The sequence below is a fragment of the Delphinapterus leucas genome, chromosome 14, assembly GCF_059928025.1.
Source record: "Delphinapterus leucas isolate spDelLeu-1000000601 "Yukka" chromosome 14, BTC_Dleu_Yukka2, whole genome shotgun sequence".
NCBI classification, from domain to species: Eukaryota; Metazoa; Chordata; class Mammalia; order Artiodactyla; family Monodontidae; genus Delphinapterus; species Delphinapterus leucas.
In genome coordinates this window covers 5,761,447-5,778,844 of record NC_143142.1, presented here as the reverse complement: position 1 = coordinate 5,778,844, position 17,398 = coordinate 5,761,447, and the positions used below count along the sequence as shown (strand labels likewise).

At 57.3% G+C, this 17,398-nt stretch overlaps 1 protein-coding gene across 30 annotated transcripts in view; it reads right to left on the bottom strand.

Annotated features, from left to right (window-relative positions):
- The window catches only part of NCOR2 (nuclear receptor corepressor 2), a 224,483-nt gene that overhangs the window by 186,750 nt on the left and 20,335 nt on the right, over positions 1 to 17,398 (bottom strand). For 29 of the 30 annotated variants that reach the window (XM_089894358.1, XM_089894378.1, XM_089894383.1 and 26 more), the window contains exon 2: positions 6,719 to 6,765. The exons of the other annotated variant lie outside the window; for it this stretch is intronic. The gene's annotated coding sequence lies outside the window, so the exon portion shown is untranslated. The remainder of the gene's footprint in view (positions 1 to 6,718; positions 6,766 to 17,398) is intronic. 30 annotated transcript variants of the gene reach the window in all.

Sequence of the window (17,398 nt, the reverse complement as noted above, 5' to 3'; positions counted from 1 at the left end):
CCACCACCACCCAGCTCTCACTGGGAGCCCAGAAAGGCAGCGCCTCCCTCCTCCCTCCAGCTGGGGGCAGGGATTCCTATCAGACGGAAAGAGATACATGTCAGAGCTGAAGATTAAAAACAAGTACAATTATCGGGCAGGCATCCATCCATAATTATGAATTTGATGTAATTAGGCACCCCACTAACTTCATTACTTATTTATTTACGGGATTGCTTATTTAATTTACAGGCCTCCTTCTCTGAAAAGTCATCTTGGCTAACACCCCTCGGGCGAGGGAGGAGGGGACCCCCTCCTCTGTCCCCACCCCCACTCCCCATGCTCCTGCCTCGCCCCAAAATAGCTCCCCAGAAGACCTCCGTGACTGAGACGCAAAGCCTGACATTCACTCAATAGTGCTCAGTGCCAACCTGGAAGGTGGAAGGTGCAAAACATCCTTTACACCTTCATCTCTCCAGCAGAGGAAACCCAGGGGGAAGAAGGGTGATTCTAGGCACCGCCACCCTGTCACCAATTCCTGACGTGACCCTCTGGACCAGCAAGCACATCGGTGCACCCAGTGGGGCTGGTACTTCCCAGCTTGGAGAAGGAAAAAGCACCCAGCTCTCGCCAAATGACCTTCGATAAGTCACCTGACTTCTCAGACCCTCACTTTCCTCAACTGTCAAATGGGATTATTAAGAACACTCACAAGCTAGCTAACCCTAAAACCCCCAACTGCTGCCAGTTATTGCTACCCTGTGGCCTCATCCAATGCAATAAGGCAAGAAAAAGCAAAGCGGTTTAAAGACTTTCTAGCTTCATTCATTAATAGCCAAGAACTAGAAGCAACCTAAAGGTCCATCAACCCATGAACTGATAAACAAATGGAATCATATATGCACACAATGACAAGTGAATCTCAAAAACTTCACGCAGAGTGAAAGAACCCAAACACCAAAAAGTACATACTTTATGATAATTTTATTATGAAAACCTAGAAGATTCTATAACCTCTATGACAGCAGATCAGTGGTTGCTTCTGGTGCAGGGTGGGTGGAGATTCTTTTGGGGGTGATGGAGACGCTCTACAACCTGATGGTCGTGGTTATATGAATGTTTATATTTGTCAAAACTCATGGAGCTGAACCCTTAAAATGGGTGTATCTTATTACAGGTTAATTACATCTCAATAGGCTTTTTTTTTTTAACTGTAACAGAAGAATATACACATATATTATTAACACCACTAACTCCAATCCCCATGCCCAGGTCAGGTCTGCTGGTTCCTTCACTGCCCCTCAAGTTCCCCCAAAGCCCCTGATTTATGAGCCCTGGACAAGTCAGGTAAGGACTGAATCCCAGATTTATCCCTTCCTTCCTGGGTCATTTAGGGCAAATCACTTTGCCTCTCTGCCTGTCATCTACAAAAGCAGGGTTATAAATAGCATGATCCTTGGAGAGTTATTGTACACTAAAATGAACCGAGGTAAAAGTACCTGCTGCAGGCCCTGGCATACAGCAGGGGCCTCGTTACTGCTGCTGCTAAATGATGAACGGGCAAGCTCCAGGCCCAGTGTGGACAGGGCTGGCCAGGATTCTTGTCCCCCCACCACACATAAGCCCCCGGCCACAAGACTCCCAGCCTGGGTAGCTGCCTCCACCACTGAAGGGTCCAGACTGCCAGGGTTCCAGCATTTAACTGATGCCTGCTGTCTAGGACAGGACAAGTCTCCTTGACTCCACCCAACTCACTCCTCCCAGGAGAGCGGACACAAAAGGATGAGGGCCCTGTGGAGAGGAGCTGGCCCTGAGGGCGGGACAGTATGCCCTAGAGGTCACTTGGGGACAGGAGCTGGCCGGCAGAGACGACATCCTGATGGAGAAGGGGCGTCCTGGCAGCCAGGCCATCACATATACACCAACTGGGGCAGGACAGGGTCACCCCAGAGCCCACTCATTTACGTAAGAAAAAAGACAACAGGAAAAGGACGGCAGGGAGGGGGCTTCAGGGACTGAGGGGTTCTGTGCCAGCTCCCATGTGCCTGTCTGAAGGCGGCTCCTGCTGCCCTGGGAGTGATGGAGCAGGTAGGCAGCGCCTGGCAGCCATGGCAGGAGGGGCGTCCCCCGGGCCCGATTAGAGGGCCAGCCGCAGACAGACGCGCTCAACTGTCAGCCTCGTCCTCCCAGCCCGCCATCAGAGGCACCATTAATTGCTGTCATTTGAGGGTGGCCTGTGGGGAGAAGGAGGGGGGCTGCGGGAAGGGGAGGGGAAGGAAAAAGAAGGAGGAGGGAGAGGTGGGGGATGCAGGGAGGAGGGGAAGTGGGAGGAAGGAGGGGGAAGGACAGCTTGCCCAGGGCTGAGCATCCTGAGCTGGAAGGAGAGAGAACCACCCATACATTCTCCTCCTCCACCCAATGAAGGGACCAGCGTCCCCCCAACTAGGGGCAGAGCTCGTCGACCCACTGCCCAGGTGGGGCAAACAGAGTCCAGAGATGTGTGATTCTGCCCATCCCAGCCCTGTGAACCTCCCCCCGCCGCCCCACTGCCCAGGTGGGGCAAATAGAGAGGTGTGATTCTGCCCATCCCAGCCCTGTGAATGTCCCCCGCTGTCCCCAGGGGATCCAGAAAGCCCGGCCGCCCCCCTCCCATCCACCTTCAGCCTCCACCCACCCCCAACCCCTCCCCACTCCTCTCTTCGCTACCAGGCACCACGCTGGGAGAGGTTCAAGGCTGGGGCAAACCCCACTTTCCCACGGTGCCCCGCACTCACACAGCCAGGATACCCAGCGCCCAGGATACCCAGCGCTCCCCTCCACCACCGCAGGGTCAAAGCCTACAGGCCACCTCCTCCCAGGACCGCCACCCTCACAAAAGATTCTGGAGCTGGGCTCCCTCTGCCACTTGCACACAGGGGACGTCACATCGCCTCCCTGTGCCTCCGTTTCCTCATCTGTAGAATGGGCATAAGGACAGTGCAGTGTTGAAGTGTTTGCTGCTGTCACATGATCACCCAGGACTTCTGTCCTCCTCGACCCGCACACGTCTCCCCTTCTGCTTCTTACTGTGGTTCTTTCTCAGAAGTGCCTGCTCCCCTGCCCCTGACTCCGGGCCCACCAGACCCAGCCCAGCCACCCCCCCAAGATGAGGAGGGTCTCAAAAGGCCTCCCATGTGGGGTCCATATTGTGCCTCTGCCTTCAGGAGGGGAACCCAAAGCATCTGCCCGGCCTCCATGCCCCCCGGTGGCCCTGCTGCCAGACGCCCCTGCCTGTCCCCAGACAGGCCTTGTCTCTGGGCTGAGGAGCCCCTTGGGTCCTGCCAGGGGGCTCTCCTCAGAGCACTGGATTCCTCGGCAGGGGGAGGGACCCCCTCCGCCCCCTCCCCCATCTGTCTGCCTCGGCCTCCCTCAGACGTGATGGATCGCCCCAGAGGAGGAAACTAAGTGCTTGCAGACAAAAAGCCCTTTTATCGTCCTCGGGTGGGCCACTGGAGTGACAAGCGGATAACTCAGCCACAGGAGGAAGGCTCTCCATTAGGTCTGCGGCGCAGATGGATGGAGGACCGAGAGGCAGAGGAGAAGGAGGGAAGATCACCCCAGGCAAGGCCGCCTTCCTTCCAACTTCCAAGGCACCGAGAACGCCAGGTAGAAAACCCGGCTGGGCTGATCACTTTGCGGGGACCACCACCGGTGTCCCCCATGTTCCAAGATAAAACCCATCTCTGTGGGGCCCAGGGCCTGGCTCAGGAAGCAGGCAACCTCCAAGGCTGTCCCTCCCTCCTGCCTACTGGGGGCCCCCAAAGGCTCAGGAACAAAGGAGCAAGGCCTGACTCATGCAGACTCCTGCAATCCAGGGGGCCCATTCCACACAGCCTCCGGGCCTTTGCACGGGCTGTTCCCTCTGCCTGGGAAACCCTTCCTCCAGAGACCTGCAGGCTCCCTTGCCTCCTCCTGCAGGTCTTTGCTCAAATGCCACCTTCTCAGGGAGGCCCACCCTGACCCCCCCATTTGAAACTGCAACCCCCCAGGTCACCCACACACTCCCCAAACCCCCTCTCTGCTGGTTCTTCACCCCAGCGCTCCCCACCGAAGGGCACACTACGTATCTGACTTGTGAACTGTCTGCCTCACCCAGGGAGGACGGGATTCTTGTCCAGCTTATCCCCAGCTCTATCTCCAGCACCCAGAAAAGGGCCCAGCACACAGTAGGTGCTTTAGAAAGAATCGTTCAATGAATGAAGAAAATTAAAATCTCCCAAAAGCAGCCAGTCCTGAGCCAGGACGTGCCCAGTAGTGCCCTCAACAATCCTTGGAGGACAACCATTTGACAGATGAGGAAGCCAAGGCACAGAAGTGTCTCAGCTCCCTGGGATTTGCACCCAGGTCTGCAGGAGGCCCGCCCACTGCAGAACCACCCCAGAGACCCAGGACGCCAGTCCACGGCTGGGTGTCACAGACAAGGACTGAAACCCGCCCCTACCCTGCTTCTCGGCGCTGCAGCCTCAGGGAGGCCCCTTCCTATCTCTCAGCCTCAGTTTGCCCCTCTGCAAAATGGGGTTGCACAGGTAACCACCTCCCCCCACCGTCCCTCCCAGGACACTGCCCTCCAGTCCCTACCGCACTGGTGTGGCCCTGATGAGGGAACAGCAGTCAGAAGTGCTAAGCAGAGAGTGCCAGATCTTGACCCCATCGTGGACGCCAAGGGTTGGGCTGGGGGCTCCTCAGACCCTCCTCCGGCCTTTCTTGGGGCCAGGCCTGGCTGCCAACCCTTCCCAGCCCTAGAAGAACAGCTCAGTCGGTAAGAGGTAAAGAAAGATGCTGGGAGCGCTGAGTGAGCGCTTCCTACCTACTAAGCACTGGTGCTCGCAGCAGCCCACGCCCCACGTCCCGAGCCCCAGCAGCTGAACAGTGCTCGGTGACACAGAGCCAGGAAGGGGTCAAGCTGTCATTTGCGGGGGGCCAGCGCCTGCGCCCCAGCAGCTGCATCCACTGACGAGCCCTTCCTCACTGGCACGGACAGGGGCTAGGCACCCCACATGCCCTCCAGATGTGTTTCCACTGCTTCCCCAAATTGCCTGACTCTCCAGAAGCCTGGGGGGTGGGGGTGGGGCATTTCCTCACCACGCCCACAGGGGGGTCTCTGGCCACATGACTGCCTCTCCCAGGCCTGGGTCAGCTGGTCACCCTGTCCCCGGGGGGCAAGGACAAGACACAGGGAGGGGACCCGCAGATTCAGCTCCCTCCTCTGCCAGGGCTCCCGCTGCTTCAACAAAAATACAGAAACCAAAAATCTCAGCAACAATCACCAGCTCTGTGGGGGGATTTGATTCCATCCCCATTTTACAGATGGGGACACTGAGGCACTGGGTGGCTCGGGACCCTGCCCAAGGTCACGCAAATAACAAGCGGCAGACAGACATATGCACTCAGGCAACCAGGCTCCAGGTTCCCCGCCTGGGACCACTTGCCTCTCCTGGTTGAAAAGAATATAAAATAAAAGATGCCTCCCTCTACCACCAGCCAGGCCAGTACCTGAATCCCCTCCTCCAAGCCTGTGCTGGGAATTCCATGGCACTTTCACTGCTGGGGCCCGGGTTTGATCCCTGGTCGGGGAACTAAGATTCCACAAGCCGCACCACATGGCCAAAAAAACAAAACAAAAACAAACAAAAAACAAACAAGCCTGTGCCCACCCCACTGACCCTCACCTGGACTGCCTTCCCTCTCCCTGACACCCCAAACTCTGCCAGTGCCCCTAGAACCGCTCTCCACTCCCCCTGATGGAGAAGCTTTCTGGGGAGACCCCTGCCGTCAGATGTACCAGGTCGGCGGGGGGACAGGGAAGGCAGTGGGCACAGACCAGCCCCACATGGGCCTCAGTCTGCTTGGCTGTAAAATGGGTGCATTGGGGAGGAATCTGCCAGGTTCCCTGGGAGAGTCAAAGAATTAGCCCCCGCTCTTTGCTTCCAGCTGAGACATGGCACAGGTGACCCATCTGTGCTTCGGTTTCCCCATTTATAAAATGAGGATAACAGCCCATTTTGGAGCATCGCTGTGAGGGTCACAAAACACAGTGACGTGAAAAGCACTGTGGTGATGGGCTTTTGAGCAGCTCCTCTGTGCCAGGCGCTGCTCCATATCAGCTCATTTAATTGTCGCAGCAACCCTACGAGGGGACACTCATTACCCCAGTTTACAGACAGGGAAATGGAGGCACAGGGAGATGAGTGACTTGTCCTGGGCGCCCAGCATGAAAGTGGCAGTGCCGGGACTGGAACCCCGGGTCCCCTGCTGGGCACGGCGACCACGGTGGCACACAGGTGTCTGGCTCGAGGGCCTCCTCCAACGTCCAACATCCCAACTCGAGGGCCAGCACACAGGCTCCACCCTCTCTGAGCCTGCAGCCCACCATCAGGGCACAGAAGCAATGTGGCCATGAACCCCAGAGACACAGAAAACCCACTGTCACACAGCTGCACTGCTGGGACAACCCCTTCTCCCAGGCACCATCTGTACATCAATGCACTCAGCCAGAAAATACCCCATCCCGGGGGAACCCACAACCTCCACCCTGGGCAACACTGCTGCCCAGACCCCACCCCACAAGGCCACACAGAGCCCACCACCACATCCACCAACAGAACCTGGCACCCCAGCAACTGCCGACGCCCTGTCCACGAGAAGGTCCCAGCAATACGAACCCACTGGAGACAGCAAGGAGGGATAGATGTGAACCTACCAGAAACAGCCACCAGCAACGCTGTGTCCTCAAAGACTCTGGGGGACCTGCAGGGGAAAACACGGGTCTTGTTAGCAAGGATCATAGCATCCCCATGAATGGGCTAAGGTATGACCACATCAATGTGCAGGTAGAGACGGCAAGGCCCACTGGCCTGGACTTGGGGCACTGTGTACATCAGGCCAAGTGTTTCTCCACGACAACCCCATGAGGTGGTACTGCTACCCCATTTGACAGAGGGGGAAACTGAGGTTCAGAGAATCAAAGTCTCACGCCCCAGGTCCCACAGCTAGGAAGTCACAGAGCTGGGATTCCAATCTGAACTATGTGGTTATAAAGGCAGCTCACACCCCAGCCAAGCCCCCAGGGGACCCCAGGCCCAGATCACACTGTCGCTGTGAAAATCCCCCATTAACTTCCCAGGGGACCCTGTGAAAAGTCAGTAAGTGACACCTGATGGAGGGGTGGGCCTAAGACTCTCATTCAAGAATTTCTGAGTCACCATTCAAAGTCAAAACCAGCACAATAAACACTAGTGTCCAGAATATAAAAAGCACGCTCACAAATAAATAAGAGCCAATCAACCCAACAGAAAAATGGACAAAAAGACTTGACAGAACTTCACAGAAGTGGATATAGAAATGGCCAATAAACACATGAAAAGATGGTCAATATCATTAGTCATCAGGAAAGTGCAAACTAAGAGACCACTACACACCCACCTGGATGGCTAAAATAAGACAGACAATGCCAAGTGCTGACGAGGATGCAGAGCAATTGGAATTCTCAGACATCACTACTTCAGTGCAAAATGGTGCAACTAGTTTGGAAAACGGTTTGGCAGTTTCTTACAAAGTTAAACATACATTTGGGTGACCATGTGACCCAGCAACTCCACTGCTGGGTATTTACCCAAGAAAAATGAAAACATATGCTCCTACAAAGATGTGTACATGAATGTTCATAACAGCTTTATTCATAATCACAAAAAACTGAACACAGTCCATCCATAGATGAAGGGATAAACAAACAGCGGTACATCCATACCATGGAATACTACCCCACAATAAAATGGGACAAACTACAGACACACAACCACATGGAGGGATGTCAGACTCAGATGCTAAGCACACGCGAGGATTCCATTTATAAGATTCTGGGAATGGCAAGACTCTACTTTCACGAGTAGAGAGGTCTGCAGGGGCAGTCACACTAGAACAAAAAGATGATTCCCACAAAAGTTAGGATGTTAAGCACCTCTGGAGAGAAGACCGCATGTGACTCCTTAACAATTATTCATTAATCTGCAGCCACGTGTTTATGCATTCTTTTTTTTTTTGGCTGTGCTGTGCGGCACGTAGGATCTTAGTTCCCCAACCAGGGATTGAATCCCTGCCCCCTGCATTGGGAGTGTGGAGTCTTAACCACTGGACAGCCAGGGAAGTCCCTATGCATTCTTTATTGTGTTAGCTTCTGCAAGAAAAAGAACAAGTAAACAAATAGTAATGGGCAGACCACTAGAGAGAGATCAAAACCCTGGCTGTGGTCCCAGCTCCTCTACTAACAGCTGTGACCCTGGAGTCTCTGACCTTGGTTTTCCCATCCAGAAAATGGGCCCACTCCCCACAGCTGTCTCCAAGACCCGTCCGTTCACAAACATCTCAGCCTCGAGTGGACATTTAGGGAACCCCTTCTGCAGCCCTTGCCCCCACCCAGGGATCAAAGGCGAGTGGAGCTGCGGCTTCCGGCTCTCATAAGGCTGAGGCAGCTGCATGCAGGGCTCAGGCTCTGGGCCCAGGCTCCCTGGGTTCAAATCTGGGCTCTGCCCTTCCTAGCTGTGCACCCTGGGACAAGTAGCTTCACCTCTCTGAGCCTCAGTTTCTTCATCTCTAAAATGGAAACGAGAGGGATTTCCCTGGTGGTCTAGTGGTTAGGACTCTGCGCTTTCACTGCCGAGGACCCGGGTTTGATACCTGGTTGGGGAACTGAGATCCCGCAAGTTACATGGCGTGGCCAACAAAATTTTTTTTAATTTTTAAAAATGGGAACGATGATACATTAAAAACACCGACCTCACAGGGATGCCGTGGAGGTAAAGTGCTTTCAGAGCCAGCATGGGCCCACTAGCAGCAGTCAGTTCCTGCGGGGCATTCTATGACCCCAAGGCAGGGGCTGGCAGCTAAGCTCCAAGACCCCAAGGAGCCCTAAAAGGGGCAGCTGCAGGCGGCACATGGGGAAGGACCCTGCCCCTTCTCTCCTGTCCTTTTAAGGTTTTTTTCGCTACAGTGCCTCCAGGCTTGACACTTGTCCTGCCATCTGCGGCAGCTCCAGAGACAGGGCCCTGCAGGAAGGCTGGAAACAGGGAGGCCCAGGCATGTCTCCGTAGCCATCCCAGCCTCCCAGAAGCCTCTGTGGCCAGCCCCCTGCAGCAGGTCCTGCAAAGGGCTCAGGCGGGGTCAGGTGGCTGGGCGCTCTCCCCAGGCACCACTGTGGAAGGGTTGGGAGATCAGACCCCACCTGCTTCCCACCATCTCCCAGCCCCAGCCAGTCCCCCCTGCAGTCCCCCAATGGACACAAAGCACCTGATGGCGTGAGGTCAAGACCGGCCTGGGCCGGCCCCAGGGGGCCATACAGAGCATCTCCCAGCAATGCCCACAACACGCAGGTCCAGAGAGCAGTTCCCAGCCTAGAAAACTTGGGGACTTCCCAGGAGAAGCGACGGCCACGCTGTGCCCCACGGAGGAAGGTGAAAGGTGCGCTTGGCGAGAGGATGGGGGATGCGGGCAGAGAACAGCTGATCACAGCATGGAGGCTGGAAGGAAGCGGAGTGAGTGTGTGTGTGAACCGGGTAGGCAGGGCTGATCGCCGCAGGGCCCCTCAGATTGGGATTTTATTCCCAGGGGCAGGGAGACCCTTAGGAGGGTTTCACATGCAGAGAAGGGACAAGTCCCACCGGAATTTGGAGAGTGCATTCGGGCTGTGGAGTGGAGGATGGGTGAGGGTGGAAGTGGGACAAGTGGATGGGATGGAGAGCATTTTGCAAGTAGAATTCACGCGGGCGGGCGAGGGATGGAAGAGGAGCCTTGGCGGCTGTGCTGGGCTCCCGGCTTGGACAGCGACAGCTCTGGGTGGGGAAGGGAAGGAGAACCACATACACTTCCTGTGGGCTTTCTGTGCTTGGGCTGCTTCCCGGGTCCCGGGTACCTCACGTAATCCTCACAACCATCCCGGGAGGGAGGGAGGGAGGTATGGGGGCTTCTGTTTCCAGGCCAGGAAGCCAATGTTCAGCAGTAATTCACTCAAGGTCAGGAAGGGAAGGGAAAGAACCAGGATTTGAACCCAGGTCCAAGCTCTTTAAGCCTCGGGAGCCAGGGCACTGGTGGGGGGACCCTCCTTGAGTGTGAACAAGGAGAGCGGGAGTGGGGAGGTGGCCACTCCCAGGCTGACCCCAGGCACCCCCAGCAGGGAGGGGGCTCAACAGCTCCCTGAGCAGAGCTTCACCCAGTGGGACCTCCGTGGGCCCTGAAGGTCCCCGGGTCCCTGGGCCTCCTAGGAGGGGGGCGGCTCTGACCCCTGTGCAAGGGGCTCAAGCCAGGGAGCAGACCCTTTCATTCAAGGTCTCAGTCACGCTCATGCTCACACTGCTGCACATCCTCAGTCACACACGCACATACTCACGGCCTCATTCACTCACTTGTTCACACTCGTGCATGCTTGCGCACACTGTGCCCCCACACACTCCCACACACGCACGCTTGGCCCAGGAAGGCTCCGCGGGGGAGCCAGCCCCCCGCACCGTGTTTCCAGCCATGGTCCTGTCGTGGCCCAGCCCAACTGCTGAATCCCAGCCACAACCTCCTCTACCCCCACCCCTGGGGGAGAGAGTGGGGGAGGGAAGGAAGGGGGGCTGACCAGACTGGTTTCCCAGCAAAGCAGATACAGGAAAGAGGATGGCTTCCAAGGGTTCCCCTCCCCCAGGCCCTCGGTAACCCTCCCTTAAGCACTTCAAAAGCTCCCCAGGGCCCACGGGCTGAGACCTGCCCCCACATGGCACCAAGCCCCCAAACAAGCCCCATCAGGCCCCCCTCAGAGCTTTGGCCCTCAACTCTGCCATTTGCCCTCCCACCCCCTCCTCTGCCTTCCCAGCACCAGCATAACACTGCCTTTTTCCTCCTCCAGGAAGCCCACCCAGATTACCCCAGCCACACAGGCTGACCCAAAGTGTCCATCCACCCTGCTCGGAGACAGGAAGCTAGCAGTCCAAAGCCACACAGGTGCAGGAGGGCAGAGCCAGTTGGGTTCAAACCCAGAGAGAGCTGTCCAGCTTTGACTGGGATACCAGCATCAACCTTCGGCCAGTTGACAAGCTTGACAGAGCCCCTGCACAGGGATGGGGCCATGAATACAAAAGACAAGGGTCCTCGGGGGACACGGTCACACCTACCCACACTCAAACACCACACAGATACATCAAGAAAAGAGCAAGATGGGGAATTCCCTGATGGTCCAGTAGTTAGGACTCCAAGCTTTCACTGCCAAGGGCACAGGGTTCAATCCCTGGTCCAGGAACTTCGATCCCACAGCTGTGTGGCGAGGCCAAAAATAAAAAAATAAAATAAAGAGAAAGAAAAAAGAAAAGAGCCAGACGACGTCAAAGGGCAGTGACTGAAGTAACAGACATAAACCAGCATAAACCTGCAATGAATGACAGGCGTGATGGGGGATGGGGGAGGACTAGAAGACAGGTAGGGTCTCCCAGGAGGTGACACTGGAGCCCAGGGCTGAAGAGATAAGGAGGAAGGCGCAGCAAATGCAGAGGCCTGGAGACAGGACCCAGCTAAACTGGAAGCAGTGGTGGACAGGGCGAGGCGGGGGGGGGGGGGGGGGGGTGGTGGCGATACTGGCCTGGGTTTTGTTTCCAGGGCGAGGCCATGGGAGGGGAGGGGCACATTCGGATCTAACACATAACCAAGTAGAACAGTGTGAGGCACGGCCAGGGAGGACACTTCCGTGTCAATCCCTGTCGGCTCCATGGAGGTGGTGTCCTCTTCCCCAGGCCAAGCCTCAGCCTCTCTCTGCACTGGAGTCTCTCCTAAGGTCAGAACCTGAGGGCTGAAGTCTCAGTGCCAGGCAAGTGCTTGGTAGTTGAACCTCAGTACCTCCAAACCTTTCCCACCAGGCTGTGCCGTAGCCACCCAGAGGCAAGGCCCCGACCCCACTGGCCCCTTGAGGCCCTAGCAACACCAGGCCTTTGCCTCCACCTGCTCCCTGGGCAGGCTGCTAAAAGTGATTGCACAAGCCAGGGCTCAGAACAAATCCTCCCTCCCAGCCCAGGCTCCTCTGGGCCTCCAGCCACGTGGGCCGTACCCTCGGCAGGGCCCCAGGAGGCACACTTTCCCGGTGTGAGAAGGAGGGGTGTTGACGGAGCCCCCGCAGAGCCTGCAGGTGATGGGCAAGGCAGTGACACAGGCAACCGGGGTGCCAGTCCCGGCTCGGCCACTCCACTGGGCACCCAAGTCACTTCATCTCCCCATGCTCCTATTTCGCTGTCTATAAACTGAGGGATGGTAACAGTGTCCCTTCGAAGGGCTGTTGTGACCACTAAATGAGTTAACACAGCAGAGCCCCTCAGAGCAGTGCCTGGCACGGCGTAGACCTCAACAAGCTTATTAGTCACAGTGAGCGCTTTCTGCATTTCCCCACTTCAGGACCCTCACAGCAACACTCCAAGAGAAATGGGGAAACAGAGAAACTGAGGCATGGAATGGTCACCTGTCCCAAGTCTCTCAGCTGGAAGCAAAAGAAAAAAGCTGGGACATGAACCCTTTCTTGAATCCCCTGACCCACCCCCACTCCCAGGGACCCTGGCAAATTCCTCCCCAGTGTGCTCATTTCACAGCCAGACAGACCCGTATCAGACAGGTCTGTGCCCACAATTTGCCCTGGTATAAGTGACAGCAAGTTGTCTCTCCAAAGAACTCCTACACGCCCCTCAAAGCCCAGCTTATGATGTCCTCTCCCCTCCCCTCGATGTTATAAGCCTTTCCAGTTAGTCCAGTCATATCCTGGCCCTCACTGCCACCTCACCCAAAAACTCTGCCTGGCCACCTCTAGCAGACCCTGAGCCTTCCAGGAAAGGACCTGCCTTATCCCTCACTGAGGCCACAAGGCCTGACGCAAAGGCAGATGCACAGTGGGAACAGCAGGGTGAGGCTCAGAGTAAAAGAGACTGCATACAGAGGAGGGTTCAGCACAGTAGGGCCAACGCTGTGAGGTGCAGCTGACAGCAGGGCTGAGAGAAGGCCTGGCACACAGTGGGCCCAGCCGACTCACAACAGACTTAACACAGTGCCCGGTGCACAGTGGGGCCAGGATCACAGAAGGCACTGGGGGAGGCCTGGACCTGCCTGCCGTCTTTCACCCAATCCCCGCACTCCCCACCGCTGAAAAGCCCCCCATGCACCTCCCATACCCATGCGAGTCCCACCTACACTCACAAGCCCAACGGCCTCCTCCTCCAGGCAGCCCACACTCCCTCATACTCAGCTACATGCAATCTGGCTGCAGTCACAAAACCAACAACAACGGCAATAATAACAGTGGCCATAACTAGCGTTTAGTTACTCCCGTGAGGACACCAAGCCGAGCCTTTACATACTCATTTAACTCCCGACAACCTTTCAGGTAGGCTATTTTATTTATTTTATTTTTTTTTTTTTTTAAAGTCTACAGAGCATTTTTTTTTTGCCTGCGCCGCATGGCATGCAGGATCTTAGTTCCCTGACCAGGGATCGAACCCGTGCCCCCTGCTGTGGAAGCGTGGAGTGTTAACCACTGGACTGCCAGGGAAGTCCCCAGGTAGGTTATTTTATTATCCCCATTTTACAGATGAGGAAACTGAGGCTTGGGGGGGTTGAGTCACTTGTCCCAGGGGTTATACAGCTGATGAGAGAAGTCAGGATGGGCACCCAGGCGGCCTTAACCGTGCACACAGGGCTGAGCGCTGTTACTGTTAGTGGTACCCTTACCCTGTGTTCTCAGACCCTGAGCCGGGCAGCAGTAACCCGACTTAACCCTCCCTGCAGCCTCCTGAGCTGCTGCTACCCATTTCCTGGATGGACAGACTGAGGCTCCAAGAGGGGATCGCACAGCCAGGCTGCCACCCACTTCATGGTTCCCCACCCCATCCCCGGGGAGCGGGTTCTCCACGATTCTCTCCCTAGTCAGTGCAGAGGCCAGAAGCCAGCGCCTCACAAAAAGCAGGAGCCACAACTAACCCACAATATCCCTACCCAGTCATCACCTCCTCCCAGGGCAGGATCCCCTGCCAGGCTCTGCCGTGCCAGCCCAGGAGCCTTGGCGCCGGCCCTCAGAGAGGAGATGCTCCATCTGCAGCTCCCGCTGTCCCATCTCAACCCCCTCAGTGGGCACAGGTCAAGTTCGGCCAATCTGCCAATGAGCCCGGGAGGCTGGGACAAGGTCCCTGCCCGGGACCGTCAGGGCTGGAACCAGGTCCCCGAGCCAGCCTTGGAGAAAAGATGCTCCTCCACCTGCAGCCCCTGCCTTCCCATCTCAAACCCCCTCAGTGGGCACAGGTCAAGTTCTACAAAGTCACCCAGGGCCCGGGGGCTGCTGCAATGCCTGCCACTTTGAGGAAAGGGAAGTGATGCCCACGTGAGCCTCCATGTGGCAGCATGAACCATACGAGGCCAAGATGAGCAAAAGCCACGAAACGTGTTCTACAGACGCCCTAAACGCGATCCCGCAGATCCGGGCATTGCCCCCAGTGGGCAGGCATAACTTCCGGAAGCCATCTCTGCAGGCTGGATTTGGGGACGTCAGGTACAGTGTGACCCAGGCACCCAGGGCAGGAGCAGGCCAGGGCCCTGAGGCGTTAGGGTGTGAGGGACCTAACGCCCCTCCCAGAGCTGCCTGGGTCTGCCAGACACGTCTCTTCACACCCGATGAACAGGGAAGTCTCCCCTGTCCCCTGGGACCGGGTGTCGCCCTTCCCTGTCACTGTCGTAACAAGCAGCCCAGACAGCCAGAACGGGAGGGAGGCAGCTCTTCCACTTAGAAGCCACTGGGATATTTTATTTTCCTTCTCAAGTGACAGCTGAGGCCGGCTCTCCTTGAAGCTGCGGAGAGGCAATCATGGAGAGTTCACCCAGGTCTCTGATTCCCCACCAGACTGCAGCAGCCGGCGACTGCCAGGGCATGGGGGCAGGGCAGTGGCGCAGCCAAGCCAAGGCCACAGCCAGTGTGGATGTGAGTCGACAGGGCCTGGGGGAGGACAAAAGGGGAGGAGGGGCTGTGGCCCAACGGAGGGGGACACGTGGTCCCACCCAAAGGGGGCACAGCCCATCCAACCATGGGGGCCACGGCCCCACTCCAGGGGGCTCAGGCCCATCCAAGGGAGGCACACAGTCAGGAGGAGAATGAGGATCCGCACTGACCCTGCCCGCAGGCCCCCCAGCCCCCAGTCCACCTATCCGGGCTCCCAAAAGAGACCTGCGCTGATCACAGGCCAAACAACCACGATGGTCACTACAGCAATAATAATAGCCCCTCCTGCATGCACAGTCACCGTGTGCCAGGTCCTGGGCCGTCTATCCTGACCCCATTTCACAGATGGGGAAATTGAGGCCCAAAGAAGTTCAGCAACCTGCCCGAGATGGCACAGCCAGGGAGGGGCAGGGAGATGGGGGCCCAGGCGTCCTCCCTCGGCTGCCCCATTCTCCCCCTGCTCCACCCTCAATCTGGCCCCAGAACACACTGCTCAGAAACCTCCCGCCCGCCTCCTCGCTACGGGGCGTGGGGCCATCTGCGGAGACAGCAGCCGACAAGAGCAGTTAGACGCCAGGAAGGAGCCAGGATATCGACCGTTTCTGGAGGGAAGGGGGGCAGACGGGGGCTCGGGCCACACGGGTGTCGGCAGCCTGGCTCCCGGCCCAGCACAGGCCAAGTCAGGGCAGGCAGCACAGATCAGGCCGGGAGGGCCAGGGGCTTCGCTCCAAGGCCTGTGGAGGCCCAAGACAGCAGCACGGAGAAGCCATTTGTCCGCCTACCTGTCTGTCCACCACCGGCATCACCAGCTGCAGACACCTGGAGCTCCCCTGAGGCTTTCACTGCGTGGGCACTGTGCTAAGCCCTGTAAATTACTATCTGGTTTAATTCCTACAAGCACCGTACACACGAGTTACTATGACTCTCCCCATTTTACAGATGGGGGCAATGAGGCAGAGAGGCAAGAAAGTGTACCCAGGGTTCCCACAGCTAAGATTTGCATCCAGGCATCCACTTTAACCACACATCACCTCCACCTGGGAGTCCCCTGAGGGGTGGGAGATAAGAGAGTGGGCTTTCTGGGAATGGGGCACAGGGGACTGCATAGGGTGGAAACTTCCAGAAGCCTCTGAAAGTCCCTCAGAGGCCCCATCATAGGCTCTCTGTAAAGCTAATTCAGTTTCAACCCTGTAGGAGCACAGGCCAAGGGCCCTACAATGCCAGCTGCTGGGTCCCCCGGGAGGAGGCTGCCTGATGGTCAGCTGGAAGGGAAAACCACTGCAGAGCCTCCCACCCTGCCCCAAGCTTCCCTGCCCAAGAGCAGGGTCTGGGCCATTAGTGGCTGCAGGGCAGGGCCAGGGGCTGCCGGGGAGAGCAGGGGTGTCATGGAACCAGCGATTGATCGCCAGAAGCAATTAACTGTCTGGGTCAAGAGATGGTGAAAGAGATTTGTCACCGGGGGCCCAGGATGAGTCCAGCAACCCAGGCGGGAGGGGTGGTTCCCGCTGACCTGGTCCTGAAGGGAGATCAGGACTTCTGCACACTACTGGAGCACCCCACTCCTCCCCCACCCCGACAGGCCTCCCTCTGCACACTCCCGCTCCCCAAGACCAGCCCCGACCCACCCCAGCATCTGTGACCCGGGCACCAGGGGCACCAGCCCATCTGCACAGATGGGGACAGAGAGGCCCAGCAAGGGAGTCCATACACAGAGTCCCAGCAGCCCGGGATCTGGCCGGAGACCCGGACCCAACCCCAGCTGCACCAGGTTCTAGCTGGGCGACCCCACGCCGGTGCCTAAATTCTGAGGCTGTTTCCTCTGCTACAAGGTGGAGGTGATAAGCAGGGGAGTTAAAACCAGGACGGCTCAGGCACAAATCCCAGCTCTACCATTTTGTTAAGCCTGAGGCCGTCACCTTGCTCCTCCGAGCCTTGGTTTCCCAATCTGTAAAATGGGGGTGATGCCGAGGGCTACTTTGTGCGGAAATATACAGTCTTGCACACAGCAGGTGCTCAGTGCAAGCTCGCCATCAGGGTTCACCAGCCCGCCTCCCCAGGGATGCAAGCCCAGCCCCTCAGCACCTAGGACACCAGGCTCAAGCCCTGAGCCAGGTCATGATGAGAATACCTGGGGCACAGGCCCCCCGCCCCAGCCTCTGAAGCATGACCCAGTGAGAGACGTAGGCCACCATCCCCGACCGGGCTTGGCGACTGCCTGTCATGGAGAACAGAAGCCCCTGGACACACGGCCCTCCACCCAGATCCTCCACGGACAGAGCTGGAGGGGATACAGGGCATGCGCCTCCCCTGAGTGAGTCCCCCAATGAGTCTCCCAGCTTTCACCCCCTAGTGTCTGCATCATTTCCCTCCAATGCACACCCTGGGCACATGCGG